The sequence below is a fragment of the Orcinus orca genome, chromosome 20 (assembly GCF_937001465.1).
Source record: "Orcinus orca chromosome 20, mOrcOrc1.1, whole genome shotgun sequence".
NCBI lineage: Eukaryota > Metazoa > Chordata > Mammalia > Artiodactyla > Delphinidae > Orcinus > Orcinus orca.
The window spans coordinates 29,377,942-29,402,946 of NC_064578.1; the positions used below are offsets into that span (position 1 = coordinate 29,377,942).

Here is a 25,005-nt window from a genome sequence, read left to right on the forward strand (position 1 = left end):
AACCCCAGAACTGGCTGCCCTTACAGGCTGTTGCAATAGAACTAGGTATTTTTTTTTTTTTTTTTTTTAGAACTAGGTATTTATTCATTGAATCCTTGTGGGGTCCCCAAATCTGGAAGGAGGAGGTCTTGGTCAACCTCTTTCTGATGAAGGGTAGAGGTTATGAAGGGTAGAGGTGATGGCTGACCTCCTCCATGCCCAGAAGTTTCTAGAGGAAGACTGATGGGGACTTTCTCAACACTGTGATTTATGTGGGGCTCCATTACTTGGCGATAAGTAACAGAAACTAAATTAAAGAGAAACAAAAGAAATCTATCAGAAGGTGTATCAGTTAGGGTTCAATCAAAGAAACAAAACCAGTAGAGGATATATATTAAGAGGTTTATTGCAAGGAATTGGATGGCTAAGCAAGTCCTAAATCTGAAGGATAGGCCATCAGGAAGGGCAGGCTGGAACTGTCAGGCATGGGCTGAAGCTGTCGTCCACAGGAAGGATTTCTTCTCTTCTAGAAAGCCTCCATTCTGCTCTTAAGGCCTTTCACCAGATTGAATCAGCCCTGCCCAGATTATCTAGTATAATCTCCCTATGAAAAGTCAACTGATTAGGGACCTTAATCACATCTACAAATTCCTTCATAGTAGCACTGATGTTAATATTTGATTAAATAACTGGAGACCATAGCCTAGCCGCATGGACTCATAAAACTGACCATCAGAGAAGGGCATGGAATAGTTCCAAGAATAGAGGAAAAGCCACACTAAAAGAATCAAGGACTTTTCTAAAATCCAAGTAGCAGGTGTGCATGGAATTCTTCTTCTGGGAACCATATTTAGGGAGAAGAGTTCCAAACAATTTTGACCTCATATGATTTCTCTCCCAGTTACAATTCTTGGATTGACGTGATACCTTCAATTCAATTCCTTCATTCCCTCTATACATTTGCCCTCTCTCACAAGGAGAATAGTGGCTCCCAACAATATTGATATATTGACTCATTTGCCCTATCTTACAATACACACAAAATCATTTCAGATTTGCTACCTGGATACTCCTATGGACAAAAGATGCTTTAAGTAAAGTTCGAGATTTCTTTATACTTATTTTGTTCTTAGACTATATCCCACAATACGTGAATAGTCAGAATATTATGTTCAGAAGTTGCTAGAAGTACTTTTTGTGTGGGTGTGTGGTTATATTATCATCGTGATATATAGTTCAGTTCATTCATATCTCTTTGATTTCAATGTTAGAGTTTGCTTTCTAGACCCTTTTAAATTTAATTCTGTTCTTTTAAAATATTCACAAGGTTCAAATGTCAGAGCCTTATTTAAAAGTGTGTATTCAGGGCTTCCCTGGTGGTGCAGTGGTTGAGAGTCCGCCTGCCGATGCAGGGGACGCGGGTTCGTGCCCCGGTCCGGGAAGATCCCACATGCCACAGAGCGGCTGGGCCTGTGAGCCATGGCTGCTGGGCCTGTGCGTCCAGAGCCAAAAAAAAAAAAAAAAAAAGTGTGTATTCAGTAAAGTCTCCTTCCCATCCCCCTCTCTTTTGCCCTTTTCCAGCCCATCATAATAAGAAACAATTTTCATTCATTTCTGGTTTACCTTTCCTCAGTTTCTTTTTACAAAAATACGATATATATATGTTCTCATTTCCTCATGTTTCTTACACAAAAGTTAGCATTTATATACATTAAATTAAAAAAAATTGTGGTAAAAAATACATACACAAAACTTACCATCTTAACCATCTTAAGTGTATGTTCAGTACTGTTAAATATATTCACACTGATGTGCAACAAAGCTTTAGAATTTTTTCATTTTTCCAAACTAAAACTCTATACCCATTCATTTCCCTCTCCCTGTAGCCTTTGGCAGCCACCGTACTTACTGTTTCTTTTTTTTTTTAATTCAAACTGATCATATTCTTTATTTTATTTTCATTTTTTAATTTTTGGCCGTGCTGCACAGCTTGTGGGATCTTAGTTCCACGACCAGGGGTTGAACCCGGGGCCCCGGCAGTGAAAGCACTGAGTCCTAACCACTGGACCTCCAGGGAACTTTCCATGCTTATTGTTTCTGTGAAACAGACTAGCAGTCCCGTTGAGTCAAAGGAGGGGAGACCAGTGAGGGTGGTTGGCCTTCAGTGTCTCAATTGTCATAGCAACAGGCAGAGTGGAAATGTTATCATAATGATGCAGATGAAGAAACAGAGACTTGGGCTCTAGTCGGGGAATCAGACCCAAAAAAAGTAAATAAATGAAAACATGGCCAGTTGTCATAAAAGCCATGAGAAAAGATAAAATGAGGCTGACATGGGAGTTGTGGGAGAATCTAGGGAGGACTCTATTCAAAAGAGTAAGAAGGAGTTAGCTAAGAGAAGAAAGGAGCAGGAGGGGATCATATCAGGTGGTGGGAACAGCATGTACAAAGGCCCTGAGTCAGGAATGTGTGGACTGTGCTGGAGAAGCCGAGGGACAGAGTTTGGGTTTTACTCTAAGTAGCTCACTCTGTTTATCTCCCATTTCACATGCACATGCATGTGCTGCGTTAGCTCCAGTTCAGCTGTTCCGTTCTTTGGGGTAGAACGTGGAGCCATTTCTTAATTGCTCTATATTTAGCTTTGTTTAAAAATCTATAATTTAAAAACCGCCAAGGGTTGGGCTGGTAATTGAGTTTCCATGGTCCATTTACTCCTTGGCCTTTGCTCCTGAGCTGGCCTACCAGGGTGACGGCGTGTGCCAGTCCCAATGAAGTATTTGTTAGCAGAATATCTGCTCCCCCAGAGCTGACCCGGCTCTAGTTGCCAAATCCCCAAACTAATCTCAGGGCCTCTTAGTTTAGTTTCCTACAAAGCGGGGCTGGAGAGGGACGGCAGAATACCTGGGGCTTAGTGGAGTGGGTGGAGAATAGTATCACAGGTCCGGTATCAATCTAAGCCTAGGCTGTGCTATTTATAAACCACATTGCTTCCTGTCTCTGGGCCTCAGTTTCCTCGCCTATCAAATGGATTAGATGAAATCAGGTGTCCTGAATCTAGAAGGTATTCTTATTTACTATTAGTGGGGTTGTCAATTGGTACATCTTGTTGCAGGGTTGTTTGACAATATCACAATTTTAAAGACACTTTCTCTCTGTTCCAGCAGGTCCACCTCTAAGAATCTTTCTTCCAGATGTGCTCACACTTTTGTACAGTTAAGCATGCACTGTTTGTAAGAGCAAAGGATCGGAAACCACCTGAATGTCCATCATTAGGGAACTGGTTATATAAATTACAGTGCATCCGTACAAAGGAATATTATGCAGCCTTTGAAAAGAGGGCGGCGGCTCTCTTTATATGGATAAGGTAGGGTGCCTAAAATGTATCATTGTGTAAAGTGGCAAAATATTAGTGCATTTGTGGTTTTTGAAAAGGTAATGACGTAATATGTTTGCCTGGCCTATTGTATCCCTAGAAAGAGAAGATACTGGTAACAGTGGTTGTCACAGGAGCCTTCAGGACAGAGTGGGAGGGAGGGTCCTTTTCACTACATATGCCATCGGTAAAACTTGAAGTATTTCCCAAATGCATAATTAATCAATTAAATAAAAATTTTTAAAGTTTTAAATGTCTATAGAACCCAGATAGGTAACGTAAGTGACTGAAACAGGCTAGGAGTGAAATGCCAGGGAGCAGTGGGGATGTTGGTGACCTGGAGTGCTCAAGTCCGCAGAAAGGGGCAGCTGTCAACCTCACTTGACTGTGCCCATGGGACAGGGGACCAGGGTAGCCAGACCTGATTTCCCAAGAGAAATAGAAATTGACGTTTTAATGTGAACTCTTCTGATGCTTAAGTGTTGGCAACTGGTTAAAACTCTGATAAACAAAACAAAACTCTGTGGGTCCAAAAAGTCTGGGGCCAGCATTGGTTTCTGGCATCCAGTTGGTAGCTGATGTATTAGGCGCTTTTTTTTTTTTGCGGTACGCGGACCTCTTACTGTTGTGGCCTCCCCCACTGCGGAGCACAGGCTCCGGACGTGCAGGCTCAGCGGCCATGGCTCACGGACCCAGCTGCTCCGCGGCATGTGGGATCTTCCCGGAGCGGGGCACGAACCCGTGTCCCCTGCATTGACAGGAGGACTCTCAACCACTGCGCCACCAGGGAAGCCCTATGAGGCGCTTTTTACGTTTCCTTTCAGTTTTGACAGTCCTCTGCCCGGGGCAACTGCAGCCACTGCACACGTATTTGCAAGCACAAAATGGGTTCTTTTCAGGTTGTTACTAGTAACTGTGCAAATGGTGGCCCTGGCACAGTGATGGCTCCACACCAGCTGCCGTGGTAAATGGAGAAAGCACTGGGCTTTAGTAAACACGGGAGGCTTGATTGGAGGCCAGCCTTGGATTTTTCATCTATGAAATGGAGACAACCACCAACTTGCCCTGCCTGTAGTTGTAAGGATCATATGAATTGTTGAATATAAGAGTGTTTTGAAAGTGGCAGGGTGTGGGTATGACGTTGTTTCAAGGACACAAAGCCTGGGCGGCCAGCATCAGCCCTCCCGGTCACTTTCCTTCCATCTCCCATGCTCACGGGACCTTGGAGAGTTTTCAGTCCCATAGAGGAAGTTCAGCGAAGCCAATGTTACACCCATCCAGACCCCAATCCTACTCCAGCAAATTCACCAACCCTAAATGGATAAACGTGCACGCCTGTGTTCAAGCTCACATCCTCCCAACATATTAGAATGGAAACGCTGTTTAGTAAGAACTGTGTTTGAGCCCAGAAAGAGGTTATTTTCTACCACCTGTGAAATGTCTTGACCCAGAAACAAAAAAATGTTCCCATTAGAGCAGTGCAGAAACCTACAGCAGAGCCAAAATTTCTTAAGTAGTCCCTGTTTTTGCCCTAATATCAATATGCTTTTATTGTCTACATTTATACAGTGGTGAGTAGATAAGAGCCTCCTTTAGTGTGGCTGAAGTTCTGAGCTCCACAAGAAAGATGTTAGCATTCAGCAGGCGGTAAATAATGTATTAAAAAGCAATTATTTATCTCTTTCCCTCTAATGGCTAGTAGCTGCCTGTTTCCCCTTGAATGGATCTGTTTCCTAGACTATAGCTCTCAAAAAACATAATAATAAAGCTGGCCTTTCTAAATAAGAACACTGATTATGGAGGATGCTTTGCTGGGTTCGCAGGGGCTGTGAAGTGTCTGGTCAGTGCTGTGCAGAGAATGTGATTATCTCCTCACACAAGGCTCCCCTGGAACGATCCAGAAAGAGAAGCCTCAAAGACACACTTGAAAGATGATGGTAAGAGTGGAATGCATCAGTCAACTTGGGAGGGACACCATCACCGTGTTTCCCCAATTATGGGCCTGATGCAAGTCTGAAGAGAGAGCTCTTTGTATAAAACACTCGAATGCAAATCAACACTGGAGCCTGCCCGCGCCCTGGCCCCGCCTGATCGAGATGCTTCTGGACTTCAGCAGAACCTGGAGGCCAGAATGACGCTTCTCTTCACATCACTAATGAATTCGCGGCCGGGCGTCTCAGACTCTCATCTCCTCTGCCTGCGTCTCCTCAGTCCCTGTCCAGCCAGCCTGGGGACCATTGAGCAGTCGCTGCTGTGCTGAGTGTCAGGCGCTGGGAGCTTTCAGCCTCCAATCAGCCAAACCAGTGATTTGGAAACAGAAAGAGGCAGTTTCAGGATTTGAACCCAGGACTTGCTACCTCCAACGCCCAAGTTCTTTCCACTAAGGAAACCTCCTGGGCTTCTAATTGTTTAGGAAAAAAAAAGATAAGCCCGTAGCCTGGCATTCAAGATCTCAGTTCCCCTAACCCTTCTTATATCTGCCAGCATCTCCGAACCGGCACAGACAGCCTCTGCGCTTACCGTTTCTGGAGCGCTCTTTGAACTATGTTGCAAGTGCCCTTTATCTGGGATCCTGGTCCCTCATCTCTCCTCTCTTATGCTGCTCATGGCTTAACATAAGCTCTGGGAAGCCTGCCCTCTCCTCTTCATTGTGGGGTATGCAGCCTGGTCCTATGCTAGACCTTCTGCATGTCTGAATCACCCCTGCCCCACCCCCATCCATCACAGAGCACATCTATAGCAATATCCCATTTTCCCTATAGTTCTTGTCCAACTATTACACTTGGCCTAGAAGAAATGCTTTGGTTCTAGCCCCAGTTTTACTATTTGTAAACTTTGTGATGTTTGGCAAGTGAGAATTGCTTCCCAGCCTCACTTTTCTCATTTTGATGGAATAACAATCTGTGGTCTGTTAACAGAGTTCTTGGGGGTGGGGAAAGAGACAATAAGATAACTGAAAACCATGTTGGAACTTGTAAAATAAGTTGTATTATTATAACTATTACACGTTTTGAATTTTTCTCCGTCACATTTCGCCCATCAAGTGTTCCTGTGAAAAGGAGGTAGGAGAAAGCATTTTCGCAGTTTTTATAGATGGGAAAACAGGACGCTATAAAGCCTGAGTGACTGATTTAAAGACGAAACAGAATAGAAACAGAGCCCTGAGAGGGTCTTTAACTTCCTAACTTTTTGCCTTTTTGTTAGATTACAGGTCTCTTTAACAGTCCTCCTGTTCTTATTCTCAGAGAAAGAATACTTTTAATGACTCAAATTCAGAAAGCTTTTAGTGAGTATGTACTTTGCACCAGAAAGAGATTCAAGGGTTCGGGCTGGCTCAAGGAGCCTTAGTTTATTAGTTTCAGCCCAAGAGATGGAGCTACAGTAAGAGCTTAGAGAGGAGGTAGGATAGACCAGTGGTCGGGCATGTGGGCTGCCTGCCCCTTCGTCCACTGCACCACTGACCAGCTGGGCAACATTGGGCATGTTGGTTACCTGCACATTGTGTCAGTTTCCTCATCTGTTAAAGAGTATCCCTGAAGTCTTAATACTTGTAAAGTGCTCAGAGCAATGCCTCAATTACTACTACTGTTCCTTTGCACAACAAATATTAGGTAAATGCCTACAGGGCAGCAGGCATTGTTTTAGGCACTGGGCATACAGCAGTGACCAGAACAAGAAGTCCCTGCTCTCATGGGGCTTAGAGTCACAAAGGCAGGCAAAAATAAACACATCAATGAATACAAACATTTTAAAGTCATTTGGTTAGCTTTTCTTACAAACTGTCATTTTATAGATTATTACCTTTTTCACTTGATTTTATTGGCAGAGAATGTGAACAGTTATTGGGTCATTGATTCTAGATTTCTAAACTCATTTTCTAAAGATCCCGATTTTATATTGGTGTTTCATTGCTGATTGCTCACTAGAAATAGCCACCCAGGAGACAATCCTACTGCAGCCTGGAACTAAAACCAGTTTGGTTTTTTGATACTAAATGGTATAAACTCTGGGTTTGCTTAAATTGGAGCTTGCAAACTTAAATTACTGCTGAGGTCAGGTGAGTCACATCAAAAGAGGCAGCCGGCTGGGACTGGGCCTGGGAGACTGCTGTCACATGGGGAAGTGGACCCAGTAAGGCCAGATCTTCTGATATTTTTCTGAGATGGGACAATTCAGAAATTTTTGTATGAAATTTCCAGATTTTTGTTTAGTGGAAACACATTCACCTTTAAGATGAAGCTGTTGAATTAGGCCTAGTGTGGATTAAACAGAACCCTTCTGTAGGCCAAGTTCAGCCTGAGAACCACCAGTCTGCAAAGATCCTTGGTTTATATCACTGCATATGATTTTCAACTTTGTCCTAAACTGCCCTGCCGTTTGAAGACACTGCAGTTTCCTTCCTTTTGTCCGTCTCTTTCCCCAGCATCATCTGTGGCAGCAGTCCTTGTAAATGGATGTTTTGTGCCAGGTCATTGCAGCACCGGAGAGGCTGGTGAGCTTGGGTAGTGGAATCCTCTCCGTGGCAGCCTGTTTTTCAGAGGGTCTTAGAGTCCATCTGAGCTTGGGGAAAAGAACCCAGTCCTGCTTTCCCAGCTTTAATAATCACTGACTCTTTGTACTTTCCATCTTTCTGGTGATGTTTGTTTTCTTTGCATATTAATATGTCCCACAGAAGAATGCTTAAATCCAAGAGGGAGCAGGCGTGGGGAATGTGTACAGACACATTCATAGTCCTTCTGACATAATACAGATGAAACCGGAACCCCTTGGGCCTCCTCTGCTTACCCCAGACATCCAGGAGACTTTGGCTCTTTGTTTTCCAAAGATTACAGGATTAGAGTCACTGGTCACCCTGTCCCAGAATATAATCAGCCGCATGGCTGAGCGGGGCTCAATTCTGCGCCAATGGTGAGTGACTGGCAGAGAATTTGGGGCCAGGCCTCTATATGAGTGAGTGAGTCTTTATTCCTGCGGTCTCAGAGCCAAGGAAGGCAGCTTTGAATCATAACAAGCTTTTCAAGGCTTTGGACTCTGGCCTTCACTAAATGGAATTCAGAGGTGATGAGTATGAATTTTGACTGGTATTTTGAAGCAGCCCTTTCAGCAAACCCACAAAACCCCATCAACTTCGAGGGGAACGGTTCTGAAAGTTGAGCGTGCGTCGGAATCACCTGGAGGGCTTGGAAACACAGGTTTCTGGCCCCTCTTCCAGATTTTGATTCACAAGGTCTAGGATAGGACCTATCCTACCTCCGGGAAACTTGCATTTTTGGCCAGTTTCTAGGTGATGTTGATGGTGCGGTCCAGGGATCACACTTTGAGAACCAGTGCTCTAAGGAATTGGCAAACAGGTGTCTAAAAAATCAGGAAATGCTTCCCCTTACTTATCTTACTATTAGAGGCTGCCAGTCCTAGTGGAAATCAAGTCAGGAAACCTGGGTTCCAGCCCTGACCCTCTGTTACCCGCTCTGTGGTCTTGGGCAAGACACTTACCTTCTCTGAACCTCGGTTTTCCCACCTGGAAACTGAAAATAGTAATTCCAGTCATGCTTCCTTCCCAGGGGTCTGGGGAGATGCCAATGACCTTAGGGGTACGTGTGCTTGAGACCCTCCATTCAGGCACGAGGGACTCTTACTGAGAGTGTGGAACCTTAGGAATTAGTTTTCCAGTCTGTTCTTGTCTTTCACTCTGGGGAGACCTCATCTGTAAGACTATTTTAAGGTGAGAGACCCTCAGAATTTGGGATCAAAAGGTTATTTTCCTGAAGAATGAATCCTTTCTGAGAGAAAACACTGTAACTTCCTCCCATCTCCAAGAACACTTTCCAACCTGAGAAATGGGTTGACTTAGTGGAGTAGGCGAAGCCCTCAAAATAATGGCAACTTGTGGATGTTCTAAACAGACAGCATTCCTGTTCATATTGGGGATTCATTTTAAAGATTATAGACATATAAAAAAAGATCGCTGACTTGGAAAATTCAGCATCAAGGAAGAGCTTAAATAGGCCAAGACAGTAAGTAGATGTTAAAATGGTGGAGAGCAGAATGGGGTCTCTTCAGAACGACTGGGAATTGCCTTGCTGAGCACACTCTCAAAGCTTCTTCCCCAGCCCAGTGGATAGAAATTCTCCCACAATCCACTCTGGATTTCTTTCCTGATTACAAACAAATTTCTTTCACCTGTTGGCCCAGCCCATCTCCATACTGGGCAAAACAAGAATGTTTACTCTTATATTGCCCAGGCTTTTCTGCAATATCAAAGCTAAATTGTGTGCTGAGTTGTCGGTTGACTGTCTGGCAATCTGACAAGGGCTGCAAAAGGATAACAGTCCAGATGAAGAGGGCAACCTGGGACTGTGAGATAAGATGAGTGTCCCACCTTCCCTGTTCCTAGGCATGAAATCCCAGCATCTTCCAAAGAAAGACTAGAGAGACCTTATCATGCAGCTTTAAGCTTTCATCCAGTTTGTTCCTTAACCGGCCGATTGATTATAAGCATAGTGTATGCCTACCATGGGCCATCTGTAAAGAATTTAGAGCCAGATTGATTATAAGTTTAATATCATCCCTCAGCTCTCAGCTGTGAAGTGGGCAATTTCATCAAAGCAAGGAGGAAAAGAATGTGAGATGACCCCCACTCCGTTTTCCCCTGCCACCAACAGTCCCACATCCAGTGTCAGCCATTCCTTGAATCAAAGATTAGTGGTGTGATATTGTGCATTCAGAGTGAGACCAAGACTTCCCAAGGGTCTGATAGAAGTTGAGGCAGGAAGGACTGAGTTGCAAAAATGAAATCATGGCATGTTGCAGTCAAAAGAATGTTTATAGAGCATCAGGTCCAATGGGGAAACTGAGGTCCACAGATGGCAAAGGACATGTCCAAGTCACTTGGGTTTTAGTAAAAGAATTACAGAACTGAAAGTCAAAGCCAGAAGGGCTTTAAGGTCATCCAACCTATCTACCCATTCAATGGGTACCTATCAGGAGACAGAAGTCCCCTCTGCTGCTGGAATACCTCCTGTGACAGAGAATTTACTGCTCTCAGGGCCGGCTCATTACTTTTTCCCGTAGCTGGGAGCAATAGAAAGTCAGTGTTTTCTTTCTGTCTTCCCATGGCTTCCTATTTCTATCCTTGGGGATATGTGATTAAATCCCAATCTTTCCTTTAATTGCCATTCCTGTGGATATTTGAGGTCATCTATCATGTTTTCTATAAACATTTTCTTTTTTTGGCCTGTGACGAGCATTGCTTATGCCTCTTGTGATTCACTGTCCAGGCCTCTCACCACCTAAACACTGCCCACATTTATCCGAATCCCTCTTGAAAGTATGATGCCGCAAACTGAACGCAATCTTCCTGTGTCTAATTTACATGATCATGTCCTTTGTTCTAAAGACTTCATATCTATTAATTCATCCTAAGATCATATTGACTGCTCTCAGAATAAACCATTTAGGGTTCCTTTGGTTGTAAATGATGAAAATTAAATTCTAACCAGCTTAAGTAAAAGTGGGAATTTAATAGCTCACATAACCAAAAAATCAGGGATAGAACTTCAGGGATGAATGGCTCAGGCAACATTTGCCTGAGGTAGGTATCTCTGTAAGTATTTGCCCAGCTTTGCAACTGTTGGCTCCATTGCTAAATAAGATAAATGCCTGCCATGCCCTCTTAGTCCGTTCGGGCTGCTGTAACAAAATGCCACAGGCTGAGTAGCTTATAAACAACAGAAATTTATGTCTCATGGTTCTGGAGGCTGTAAGTCCGACGTCAGCGTGCCAGCATGGCTGGGTGAGGGATGTCTTCCAGGTCAGACTTCCCATTGTGTTCTCACATGGTGGAAGGGGCTAGGGATCTCTCAGGAGCCTCTTTTATAGGATGCTAATCCCATTCATGAGGGTTCCACTGTCATGGCTTAGGCACCTCCCAAAGGCCCCACCTTCTAATACCACCATCTGTCGGGGTTACGATTCCAACATGTGAATTTTGGGAGAGCACATTCAGACCATAGCACAGGCCAAGCTTAAATTTCAAAGTACCCAATACATGGGAATAAAAGAGAGTGGGCCTCTGTATTAGGCTGCTAGGGCTACCGTAACAAAGTACCATAAATCGAGTAGCTTAAACAACAGAAATTGATTGTCTCATGGTTCTGGAGACTAGAAGTCTGAGATCAAAATGTTGCCAGGGTTGGTTTCTTCTGAAGGCTGTGAGGAAGAATCTGTTCCATGCCTCTCGCCCAGCTTCTGGTGGTTTGCTGGAAATATTTGGTGTTCTTTGGCTTGTAAAAGCCTCATCCCGGTCTTTCATCTTTATATGGCCTTCCCCTATGTGTGTGTCTGTCTGTGTCCAAATTTCCTCTTTTCATAAGGATGCTAGTCACAGTGTATTAGGAGTCCCACTTACTGCGGTTAAGACCTCATTTTAACTAATCACCTCTGCAACGATCCTGTGCCCCAGTAGGGTCATATTGTCAGGTATTTAGAATTAGGACTTCAACATATGTATTTTGGGGAGGACACAGTTCAAACCATAACAACCCCTTTCATAAGATTACTGCCAAGAACACCCAAGGCTGCATTTCACGGGCTCCAATGAATCACACACCCATCCCTGAACTAATTAATCACAGTGATGCCAGGACAGAGACACATGTCTTTCCCTAGAACCACTGGTGAAGCCGACGCAACCTAAACCACAGGGACTGAGGGTGGGGGAGGGGAGGGTCTCGAGGAAAATGAAGGTGCCCTTAGAAGAGGCAGTAATGGGTGCTGGACGCACAAAACCGGTAGATATTTACTACACAAGGGAAACTGAGCAAACGCGAAAGCATGGCCCAGGACTTGGGCAACAGCTGCAGAAACAGGCAACTTCAAGGATGCGCTTGACTCTTGCCCATTAGAAAGAAGTCATTGTGTGTGTTGTCATGAATCAAGCCGGGAAGTTGAGCGGCCAGACTGTTTTCAGTTCTTACAAGGCGTCACGGAAGCCGCTTCGGCTCCTGGTAGCTTTGTGTTTTGCATTCATTTCTTTTCATACTGGGAGATTAAAACAATAGCTTCTGGTTATCATCCCACATATTATTGATTAAAATCCTTGCCTGAAGACCTTCCATCTCACTTTCCAGCGTGGCATGATTTACTTTTCTTTTTACTCCCTGTAACATATGATTAATGCTGATCTCCGGAGTCCCGGTGAGATGAAGCTGGGTGTCAGGTACAATTTGTCAGCTTGGAAGTATAGATTATTTTATGTTTCTCGAACTTTGTGGCCAAGGGAACACAGCTCTTGATGGTTAAATCCATCCACACTTTCCCCTGGGCTATGAAATGCCAGAAACATTAAATAGCCCACTTAATACATAACCTCATTCTGTATGCTTGACTATTTTGTTTTTAATTTTTCTTCCCTTTCCCGGCTGCTCACATGAAATGGGATCAAAGAAAAAATTATCCTCACTGGATTTTGTTAAAATATTAATAGGTTAGGGTTGACTGGCTAAATTGAATATCTTTGCTGATCTCACTGCATGTTTAACTTGTGCTTAGGAAAATATGTTTCCTAGGTGATAACCTTTTGTGTACCAGCCCGACTTCATTGAAATGCATAGAGATAAAAATATGTCACGCTCAGCGGCTATGCTATTCTTGTGTGGCACTGTGATTATTCAGATGGTAATTGACCCCCACCTGTAGACAGCTCCGATTCTGTAGTCAATCATTTCATTTGATGTTAAAATATGTGAAAGTACAATTATATAATTTACATTACAAATCATGCTGAATGCTAGGGGTCTCTGAACCGCTGACAAATGCAAAGGAATCGGGGTTGGGGGAGAGAACTCTGGTCAATAAATGAAGTGAATTACACCAGGCGAAGGGTTCACTTTTCTCATTTGTGTCCATAACAAGAGCTTTTGTGCCTGCGTCATTGAAAGAGTAGCTATGGCCTTCTCTCTGCGCCATAAATGGCAACGTTTTGGACGCCTTTCTAAGGATGTTTCCCCTTTTTCTGGCAAAGAATCACTCCTCCCATTAGCTAAAGAAGTGAGGGCTTGTCCAGGCCAGAAGGGAAAGCAGAGAATCTAATGAAGGGAAGACGGCGTCAGGTCTGGGAGGTTGCGGTGGCTGTTTGGTGCCAAAGCCAACACAGGTGTGAGTGGTAGACTGTAAATTACGCTTGCACGTTTCCGGACTTCAGATCTCGGCCATCAAACTTGAAACATGTACTACTATTATTAGGAGTCATGGCTATTATTTATCTAGTATTTCATATGTTCCCGGACACTGGGATAAACGTTTTAGATACATTATCTAGGTAACCCTCCCAACACAGTCATATGACTTGGATCTGCTGCCAGTGCCGTTTTTAGATGAAGGGAATGGGCACAGACTCGTTAGCGGGCTTGCCCAGGACCACTCAGTTATAAGATGGAAAGCGGCTCGTGGCAGAACCTGGGCCGGTGACCACCCTCCCAATTCTGGATCAGGCATCAAATGCTTATGGTGGCCATGCAGGACTGGAAAGGAGCACAGGACACGGTTTCTGCCTCAGTGGGGCTTTTGGGAAAGCAGGTGGGTTGGGGTGGGAGTGGGCATCCTTGGTGAGGGTGGTCCAAGTAGGAAACTCACCAGCCATAGGGTTCCGATGGAGATGGAGTAGCCACTGAGGTACAGTGGAGGACCGTCTCCAGTCCTGCTGCGGCGCTCTCGTAGGTCAGGGGAGGTGGCATGATTATGTCTCCTGTGGATGCATAATACTTCCTGCATCAGAGCCATCCAAAGCCAGACTCTCAGACTTCCTTCTACCACATTCCAAAGCAGCTGGGCTGGGCTGTCCCCGGGGCCTCTGGCTTCCAGAGTGGGTGCAGTGCTGGTCTGGGCACATGAACGAGAAAGCTTCACTCCCCGCAAAGTGATTTTGGGCAACTAGAGCTGGATTGGTTTCCGATGTGGACACCTGATCCTTGAAACGTGCTGGGAATCACACCCTGTTGGCTAAGGAGCGCAGGTTTGCTGCCAGCGCCTCTCACAGGGGCAGGGGCCAGCTTCTGCGCCACATCCTCAGGCAGCCCTCGGGAAGAGTACATTCGTACAACATCGCCTGGAGCAGATGCCGGACATCAGACAACTGCCTCCGTGATGTTCATATCCCATCCTCCTATCTCTTAATCACTTCACTTTGTTATACAGCAGCAACTAACACACCATTGTAAAGCAGTTATACTCTGATGAAGATGTAAAAAAAAAAAGTGCACAGGTTGGAGATAAACAGCTGGGTTCCAATCCCCGCTCTGCCATGTGCTGGCTGTGAGATCTGCATAAGTTAACCTCAGTTTGCCTCAGTTTCCCTAATTGTAAGTGAAGTGAATAATAGTACCCACCTTATAGAGTTGTTCTAAGAATTGAGTTAAAATGCAAAGCACTTAGAACAATGCCTGATACATGGTAAGAGAATATGTAAAGTGTTAAATAAAATGTCCTTTGTTCTTGAGTAAGGATGATTTTTTTTACCCGATTGTATATGAGAGCTAAATATATTTCTAATAAACTTAAAACATACACATAACTACTAAATATTGTTTTAAAATCTGTTTATGGACTCCAAGTGGTCCGGGCACTGCACTCTGTGAACCCCCAAAGAGTCAAGTTCAAACCCTTGGACCTGGCATTCTAAGTGGCCCCCAAAATTGTCCCCCACTCACCTTTGCAGCACTGTCTTCCCTAACAACGCACTACATACGTTGTTTTCTGTTGGGCTTTGTACTTAAACAGCATGAAGTCGGTTCATTATTTTATCAAGAGTCAGTACAGCTTAGTGGTTATGCACACAGCTCTGGTGTAAATGACATGGGTTTGAATCCCAGCTCTGTGCCATCTTAGCTGAGTAATATCAGTCACTCATCCCAGCTTTCACATCTGTAAAATGGGAATATAAATAGGATCTACTTCCTTAGAGAATTAAGTGAGTTGATTCATGAAAGCATTTCGTACAGGGCATGGCTAAAGTGAATGCTCTTTAGATGTGAGCTAAGCTAGTCATTGGTATTTGGGTCACATTTTATGTTACGTACAAGTCCTTAAGCCTGCACGCAGGCCCAGAGAATGAAGCAGCGGCTTCCTTGTCCAGGTTCTGGGACTAGTATTTGAGGAGCTCGAGGCCCTTTCTCCCCGACTGGAAGCTGCTGTGCTGAGGAGGTAGGGAGCTGACCTCGGGGGAGGGAGCCGGCCGTTTCTCCATTCAGTCAGAAATCCCAGCAACAGAAATCACCCACTTGGTGAACGAGCCAGACGCTCTGGCCAGGGAAAATTTCCCAGGCGCTTTCTGGAGGCTCATTTTGAAAGTGAATTGAGACATTATTTTTAATTAAAGTGGCAATCTACCCCCATGAGTTTCTCCGTCCCTCGCTGCTCAAATGATGGCCTCTGTTTTGTCCCCGCCCTGCCTTCTCTTCCTCCTTTTAATTTCAAGCCCATAAGACGGCCAGTTTACTAAATTGGTTTTAATGGAAATTTAGCCAACACGAACAATAATGAAATGTAAAATTATTCCTTAGCTAATGAACAGCCAGTGGCTTTGGGGTTAATCGTTTGCTTCTGGTGTCAGCTTATTTATATTGAAATAGAATTGTAATAGGATTCCAAGCTAAAACTGTTTCATCTTCTCCATCATCACTTACCTTAAGGTTTATTCTTTATCATCTGTTATTGTTTAGCAATCTCTCTCACTTTGGTCCTACTTGTGAATTAATTAATTACCTAGTTAAACTTGGGTGATGTTTTTTCCTTTGAAAAATAGAAAACTTGTCTTATTTTACCTTAGCATTGTGCTTTTATTCCAAAGCTCTCCATACACATGGAAACATCTTCTTCATTGATTTTTACATCAGCTGGTCATCTTGACCAGCCAGGAATCAAGGGGTTCTCCCTTCATCAACCATGGCTGATCCCCTCAGGGGTCTCCAGACAGAGTACAAAGGGGCAGGCAGCAGAGAGAGCAGCCACTTCTAGAAACTCATTTTCCTTCCCCAGGACTCAGTGTCCCATTTAAAAAGGTGGGGTGTTCGATCCCAGAACAACGCTTTTTAAACCTGTGGAGGTTCTTCTGAAGTTATTGCTGGAGGATATTGGTGGACTGGGGATCAGGTTCTCATTTGGAAAAGAACTGTTCATTCAAGAAGTTCTCTCTTTTAAAGATAGATTTTTCTGAGTGAGTTTTTGTTTGGAAAAACCAAAAGCGAGGGAGGTGAGCGTCACACTGTCTAAATAAAAAAAGTTTAGATTATGGACCAGATTTAGGGTTCCCAAATTTGGCTGCATCAAAATCACTCAAGCTCTTTTTTTTTTTTTAATTTTTAAAATTTATTTTTGGCTGCATTGGGTCTTTGTTGCTGTGCGTGGGCTTTCTCCAGTTGCGGCGAGCGGGGGCTACTCTTTGCTGCGGTGTGTGGACTTCTCATTGCGGTGGCTTCTCTTGTTGCGGAGCACGGGCTCTAGGCGCGTGGGCTTCAGTAGTTGCGGCATGCAGGCTCAGTAGTTGTGGCTCGTGGGCTCTGGAGCGCAGGCTCAGTAGTTGTGGCGCACTGGCTTAGTTGCTCCGCGGCATGTGGGATCTTCTTGGACCAGGGCTCGAACCAGCGTCCTCTGCATTGGCAGGTGGATTCTTAATCATTCTGCCACCAGGGAAGTCCCCCAAATCACTCAAGCTCTTGAAGTGCAACAGAAGCACAGGCAACAAAAGAAAAACAGAAAAATTGAATTATCGCACTTAAAAACTTCTGTGCATCAAAAGACACTATCGACAAAGTGAAAAGGCAACCCATGGAATAGGACTGTGAATAATATACCTGAGAAGGGATTACTGTCCAGTATATGTAAAGAACTTCCACAACTCAACAACAGAAAAAAACCAAACAATCGATTCAAAAATGGGCAAAAGACTTGAATAGATATTTCCCCAAAGAAGACACACAAATGGCCAAATAAGCCCTTGCAAAGACGCTCGACAGCCCTAATCACTGGGGAATGTAAATCAAAACCACAGTAAGATGCCACTTCACACCTACCTGCCTAGATCTAAGGATGATTAGGAAGATTAGATGATAAAATACATGGAAAGTATTTAGCACAGTGATATCTAAATAAATTATTAATATATCAGTTAGTTCTCCTGACACATATTGAACACCTTGCCAAGGTGCAAGGTGCTCTAGGTTATACGGACCATGTCCTACCAATGAGTTTGCAAGAGGACTGAGAAAAAAGTTAAATAGTACTAAAAGATTAAAATGTTTAAAAATAGGTTGGTTTCTGATGACAGGTATTTATATCAAGCAGTTCTTAATTTTTCCTTATTTAGAAAGAGCAGGATATTAAAAACAAAACAAACAAAACAATCTTATTTTTCAGTCTTTAAGGCTGTCTAGTTTCTAAAACGCCTGCCTGTGAAGTTAATACCGGCCATCCTGGATTAGACCTGCTCCCGTTACACCCATCTGGAATTCACTAGAAGGCCAAATCAAGGCACTTTACCCAGGCCCTTCCTGCAAAGCCGAATTAGGTTAGACTTTCCAAGGAGAAGTCAGGACCAGCCCAGCAAAGCTGCCCAGTGTTATGAGCTGTAATGTCAGAACCTGAAGTTGCCTTTAGTGTCTAGTTCAACTACTGCATCCTGTAGCCTGTTCAACTACTGCACTCTGAGACCCAGAAGGGGGAAGGACCCCTGCATCAGTCAGGTCTTAGGACACAGAAGGGGGTGCACATGTGATATTCTAATTGTCTCTTGGTCTGTCTTTGCACCGTTCCCTACTGAGCATCTGTCCCCCCGTGGGGCCTCTGCCTCTCCCATCCTCAGGTGACCTTCCACCCAATCCTTGTTAAAACTGTTGAAAATGATTAAAGAAGACCATATAGGTGATACAAACAAACTTGAACGCTCCATGAACTGGGCAGTGTCTGTTCCCAAGGGTCCAGAGAACTGCAGAATGGGGCAGGAGGCAGGAAGCTTTTATAGTGTAAAGAATAAGGAACAAGGAAGAGATAGATAGAAAACAGAAAAGGAACAAGCAAATAAGTATAGAGCCCAGAGTTGGCTTGGCATCTGGGGGCTGGCTGACTGGATATCCTGTGTTTCTGGTCCAGCGGGGCATTTAGAGGAACAAAGAAGTTGCCTGAGTTTTGGTTTGCTGACCTGGCACCCCGGGCAGGAGTGGCTCCATCTTGAGTCTAGAAAGTTATTTCAACACAACCCTTGCTCATTCAGCATCACATTGAAGGGTGAATTGTGACCTTGATGGGGACGTTTGCAGCACCGTGGTAGACTGGTTGGAAGAGCTTTCTTAGGCTGGGGACCTGTGATTCCTCAAGTAGCCCCACGCAGGGAGCCCCTGCTTTCTCCCACTTTGCACTGCCTCACAGGAAGGCTGGACCTGAGTTTGTCAACAGCTGTGGAACTGGAAGGTCCAAAGATGTCAAGGTAAGTGCTTACCAGACTTACCAGGTACAGGATTCCCCGCAGTCCAAAAGTACAACGTTTTGTACTTTTGTATGAAGAAGCAATTACGTCGTGACACATCTTTCTAACAGATGCACAAAATAAATCGAGATAAAGCACAGATGCTCACAGATACATAGTTCATACTATGAGTTCATAGCTCATAGTTCAAAGCTATGGCAGCCTGATGCTGAGATGCTGAGTGTAGTTCTTGGGAAGGAGCCTGGCAACAGCACGCTCACTCTTCCAGGTGCCTCTGTACTGGCTCCTGCAAAACAAACTCTGAATGTTACCTTCACTTTTTGCCTTTTTTTCCTAAAGGCTAAAACCTTCTTTGAATTTCTTTCGGTTAGTGAAAACATGTACTACTGGAGGTCTTTCCTAAACGCGAGGTGGTGTTAAATTCGAATTTTCGAATAGTGGGGGAAGCCTGTACTCAGGAGCCCCTAGTGTGCTTTCATAAAGGGCAGAATTCCTAAGCCCTTTCCTTGGAAACTCCAATTCAGTAGATCCCACATGGAAACTGGGAATCTGAATGTTTAACAGCATCCAGGTGATGTTAGGATTTATCCAGCTGAGTCAATATTTCCTGTCTTTCCTTCCTCCACGGATCTTGCAGATAAGAAAATCGAGTCTCAGAGATAAGAAGTAATATTTTCAAGTGTGGAAAACATAGTTCTAGAGCCCACCTACCTTTTTAAAAATAATTTGTCTTTGTCCGCAAAAGCTTGGAGGAAGACCTTAAAAAGATAACCGTTCCTTTGTTGTTCACAACCTTGACCTTGTAGCAGCTCTTTCTCATCTCACCTTCAGGATAATCGTTGTCATTTTCCTTTGGCAATGACTTCAGAGTCACCCCACCGGTGAGTCCTCTATAAAAACACCCCCATGTCAGTTCACAGAGAGGAGTCACAATGTGCCTGGGAACAAATCTCTCCTCAAATTAGAAAAGAAAAACATCAGCCTCTAAATATATCAACTACGATGAGCCTTCTATTTTTGATCCATTGTTGTATGGCTTGAGATCCTGAGCTATTAGCGCGGCTAAGCTTGGCCGAAATTAGACCGGAGATATTAAAAGCAATTAATGTTCTTCCCTTTCGTTTTATTTATTTATTTTTCAGTTTCACAATGCAATTACTTAAGAGGCTTTCAGGAGAAACCCTGAGAATCATTTTCAATCAGTAGAATGAAAACGTCGCCTTTTGTGATTTGGCAAATAAACGACGGGGTGAAATGACGCCCTTCTATGTCACTGTGTACTATTCATTAAAGGCTAATTGCTGCGGTCTCTAAATGAAATACGGCAAACTGTTCCACCTCTATGCCAGTTTGTTTAAAATCTGCAAGAGCTTTATTATTAACACTATTTAATTATGAGAATGTCAGCCATGGAAAATTCCAAACCCACACTTTCCCTTCATCATTAGTAACAGGGCAAAAATGAAACACTTTCAACAATGAAACGTTCATATTTCAAGCTTATACAGTAGCTGCTAAAAGGCTATACTCAGAAAATCAATTTTATTAAAATCCTTCCAGCACTAAAGGGACTTGCATGCAACTAAGCAATTTTAAAAACATGTCCAGGAGTCGTGACTTTTTGATCCATGTTTTTAGTGGGGTGATTTTGGACTGTTTTCAATATTGTCTCCTAACAGTGGGGTCAGAAGTGATTTGGGGAAGGGCTGAGAAAGGCAAAGGGAACACGTTCTCACAATTCCTCCCTGCCTCAATTTCCATCAGACACGGGGGTATGTGGAGTGTGCGATCCAGGAGAGAGAGGCGTGACAACTCGCAAGATTGAGAATGGAGGCGGAAGGGCGGCAGGGGAAGGAGACAACATCTTTCCTCTTTTACTTTTTCTTTCATTTTAAACTCAGGAAAATAAGATTATATATGGATCTAAGTCACAGATATACAGGCTTAGGCCCTGAAGCCTGCATGAGCTCTCCCCAGCTTCCCAACTTCCACTCACCCTCCCAGTATCATGTTTTGTTCAAACTCCTCATTTGGCAATTCATTTACTGCCTTCCTACCATCACCTGCACTATTTACTTCTGTCTTTGAACTTGTCTCTTCATGATTTGTGTGTGTTGCCTCCTCAAAAGGGTCCTGAGTGTTTTGAAAGCAGAGACCACCATCCACCTCTTGGAACTATGAAGCCAACCAACTCTTTTCCCAAACTATTACCTTCGTCTTTAAAGAATACTTATCTAGTTGTCTAATTATGTCTCTTCGCCCCAGCCTTTTTGCAAACTCTTTGGCGTGATGTGGCTATGTCACCAGCGTCCAGAACAGTGCTTGGCACACAGCAGGAATCAACATCAGTTGGTTGGATCCATTGGTGTATTAATAATCAACAGATCCGTCTCTGTGGTACCCAGATAGCCTGGCCTGGTGCTTTTGTTTTTGGGTAGGCTCACAATGATTTCTTTCAGCATCATTGTTTTAGTATTTTAATAGCATTTAATATTTCAGTATTATTGTTTTTGGACTAATTGGCAGAATAACATGGGAACGAAAGTACAAGCCCCCAGATCAGACAGATTGGGTCTGAATCCTGGTGATGCCTAGTCTCAGGGGGTGGTATCTTCCCAAGGGACTCCAGACCACTTTAAGGCAAGAACTGGGCCCTTCTGCTTCCCAGTTTCTCTCCTGGTTTAGAGAAATGGCAAAGAACCTGGGCTTTGTCACCACAAAGGCCTCCATTTGAATAGGGATTTCGTTCTGTTCCCGTATGACCTTGAGCTTGTTATTTAACTCTTGGTTTCCTTAGGTATAAAATGTGCACAGTAATGTCTAGTCACAGGATTGTTCTAAGGATTAAATGAGATGACATGTGCAGCATTAGCGCTGGATTGGGTACATGATAAGCTCAATAAATGGGGGCCTTTGATGACAAGAACAAACACCATGGCTATTGGTAGTTTGGTTGCAGGGGGACAAGGTTAAGGTTTAAGTGTAAGGGTATAGTGGAGAAGCCAGGATATTTGAGCTTAACCCAAGTCTTTGTGGCTGTAGGCAAGGCCTTCCATATCTCAGTTTTATTGTCTTTGAAATGGGTACAATCATATTTACCATGTTTGCATCCTAATGTTGTTGTGAGGCTAAAATAAAAGAATAGATCTCAAGGTAATGACGCTATACACAACTACTCAGCTTCTATCTAAAATAAGTATTTCTTGAGGGCTTGATACTGGCCCAGCTCTTATCACGTGGTGAAGACATGTATAATCTAAACCCTGTCTTCCAGGATAAGGTAAGGCTAACCCTAGCCTAATAATAAACTTACCATTTATTGAGCACTTGCTATAGAGCTGGCACAGTTGCCAGTACTTTGCAGGTTAACTCATTTTATCCTCATAACAAACCACTAGGACAGTGTTAGTTCCCTCTTAATTTACAGCTGAGGACCCTGAAGCTCAGAGAGGGGAGGTGATTTGCCCAAAGTCACACAGCTAATCAGTGGCAGAGCTGAGTGTCAAACCCAGGCTGTCTAGCTCTCCACTACAAGCTATCTGTAATTAGATGAGCTGCTTTCTTTCTCTGGGTCTTTGGTTTCCCTTTCTCAAGATGAGTGAGTAATTTTACCCTGATGTTCCTTGGAAACTGGAAGACCTCGGGGACAGAAGGAAGGAGTGGAAAAGGGATTTTGACAGTAAGAGTCGGGGGAGGCCATGAGTAGCACGGTCCTATTTTAATTAAAATAGAAAAATATTTCGTCAAATCCTTAGTATTTTCATATACAGCTCCCTTCCTTGTGTGTATATTTACAAAGATCCTCTCCAGTTCAAGGTCGGATCAAAAGCTCCCTATCATTTGGTCTATTTCTTGTATTATTTTAGTTTTACATTTATGTGTTTAATTGAGATGGAATTCATTTGAGCAGGGAGAGTGAGGTGAGGCTTTAACTTTGTATTTTCTAAATAGTTAATCAATTTCCTTGGCACAAGTTCATCAAATCATTATTAATTTCCTAACTTATTGGAAACACCTCCTTCATCAAACAAATGAATATGTAAATTTGAGTTTGTTTCCGAACTTTTTCTTAATTTGTGGATGTCTATCTACTCGTGTTTCAATACAACAGTGGCCGTTGCTGGCTGATTAAAATAAATCCATACCCAATGACTGCACATTAATAATATTTAAAAACTGAGAACTTTGGATGTGAGGTCAAAGACAACATGGACCCATTACCATTAGGACTTAACAGCTGGGCAGCATTCCATTGGAACAGTGCAGTGATCTATCAAGACTCTGATTGGAAACATTGTGTTTGCCAATTAGTCATTTGACATATTGTCCACATGGTCAGTGGGAAGTCTCGGCAACCATCATTGAACATTTGTAAAAGATAAGGACACACTAGTTGGTTATGTGAAGTACGAAGAATATGGTGAACTTTCCTTGTTTCCTAGAGCCTGCAGAGGCATTTAGAGATGATTTTCCATGTTCACTCAGGGTCAGCCCATGATACCCATCTGGGCAGAAGAAGCCACTGCAGTATGTGGAAAAATCCACTCCACGCAGGGGAAATGTCCAGGGAGAAATTGTCTGGCTCTCCGGCTCACATCAGTGCCGTGTGCATCCGTCCCACAGCAAGTACGCATTTGGAAACATTGGGATCCCTTCAGAGTTTAGAGCCAGAAGAAATAATGCTGTGTGAAGGGTCACCATTTGCTTTCTAAGCAAATGTGCACCAGTCTCTACTCTCTCTGACCCTCCATTTCTTGTTCTGTAAAGTGGAGATAATTGTCCTTGCCATCTTATATAGCTGGGAAGACCCAATGTGATGATGCATGTGAAAACACAATTAACTTGTAGTCTTTTAAACAACTAAACAATGATAGTTATGACTACTACACTTGGGTCATGATTTTTTTAAATAGATGAATTGTTGAAGACCAGATATTTTTCTTTTCCTGTTGATTTGGAAAAAAGCCAAATTGTCCAATAGTCTCTAAATGTTTAAGTGAGAGGTACAGAATCCTCCAAACCTCAATAATAAGGAATGTGTCCAGTCGGGGCCATTCACTGGACAGCTATATGGTTAGTTTCATTTGTGTTATAGGATTTTTTTTCCTACTGAAAAGAGGGTGCTAGAGACGCTGTACTTTATATAAAAGCCCGTCTTTTTTTTTTTTTTTTTTTTTTAGTACTTGGAACACTTGGTAAATTCTCAAGTGTAGGCATGTGGCAATGCAATGCCTAATGAGCAGCTGGTGTCTTGCACTTCCATGGAAATCCATGTAGGCACTGGGTGCCTTTTCATCACCCCAAGCTTTAAGGTTATGGAATTTCACAAACTAATTATTTCTTCTCATTATCTTCTTCTACTTCTTCCACTCTCTTTTGAACCTGGTTCAATCAGGCTCCTCTCCACGGAGAAAGCTCTTGTCAAGGTCATGTTGCTAAATCTCACGGTCAAGTCTCAGACTTCATCTTTTTTTTTTTTTTGCGGTACGCGGGCCTCTCACTGTTGTGGCCTCTCCCGTTGCAGAGCACAGGCTCCGGATGCGCAGGTTCAGCGGCCATGGCTCACGGGCCCAGCTGCTCCGCGGCACATGGGATCTTCCCGGACTGGGGCACGAACCCGTGTCCCCTGCCTCGGCAGGTAGACTCTCAACCACTGCGCCACCAGGAAAGCCCTCTCCCCAATCTTTAAATGTTGAAGCATCTCTGGACTCAGCCCTCAGATTCCTTTCCTATCCTTCCCTTCCTTCCCCTTTCCTTTCATTCCCCTTCCGTCCCTTTCCCCTCTTCTCTGCTTTTATTCATGCCTTTGGTGGTTTTTCTTCTCTGGCTACTCATTTAGTCTCATGGCTTTAAATACCATCATAAAACGTATCTCCAGATGAGACCTCTCTCTTGAACTTCAGACTCTCTACCTTCTTAAGTGTCTAAAAGGAATCTCAAAATTAGCATGTCCAAAACCAAATTCCTAAGTCTCCCACTCCTTATGACTTGGTTCTTTTGTAATGTCCCCATTTTGGAACATACCTCCATTTTCCCAATCTTGTAAGCCAAGCCTCTCCTACTCCTTACTACCCCCAAGCTACTAACATGGTCCAAGCCACCAATATCTCTTGCTTGGATGACAACAATGGCCTCCTATCTGGTTTCCTTCCTTCCATTCTTGTCATGTATTTACTGA

At 43.6% G+C, this 25,005-nt stretch overlaps 2 long non-coding RNA genes across 2 annotated transcripts in view; one reads left to right on the forward strand and one right to left on the reverse strand.

The window, feature by feature from the left end:
- The window catches only part of LOC125962645 (uncharacterized), a 601,794-nt gene that overhangs the window by 158,543 nt on the left and 418,246 nt on the right, over nt 1–25,005 (forward strand). The window lies entirely within an intron of this gene.
- LOC125962644 (uncharacterized) lies at nt 16,886–19,771 on the reverse strand. Its single transcript, XR_007474069.1, has 3 exons — nt 19,539–19,771; nt 18,849–19,113; nt 16,886–17,060 (listed from the first exon to the last, which is right to left on the reverse strand). It is a non-coding gene; the product is annotated as an uncharacterized LOC125962644 (long non-coding RNA).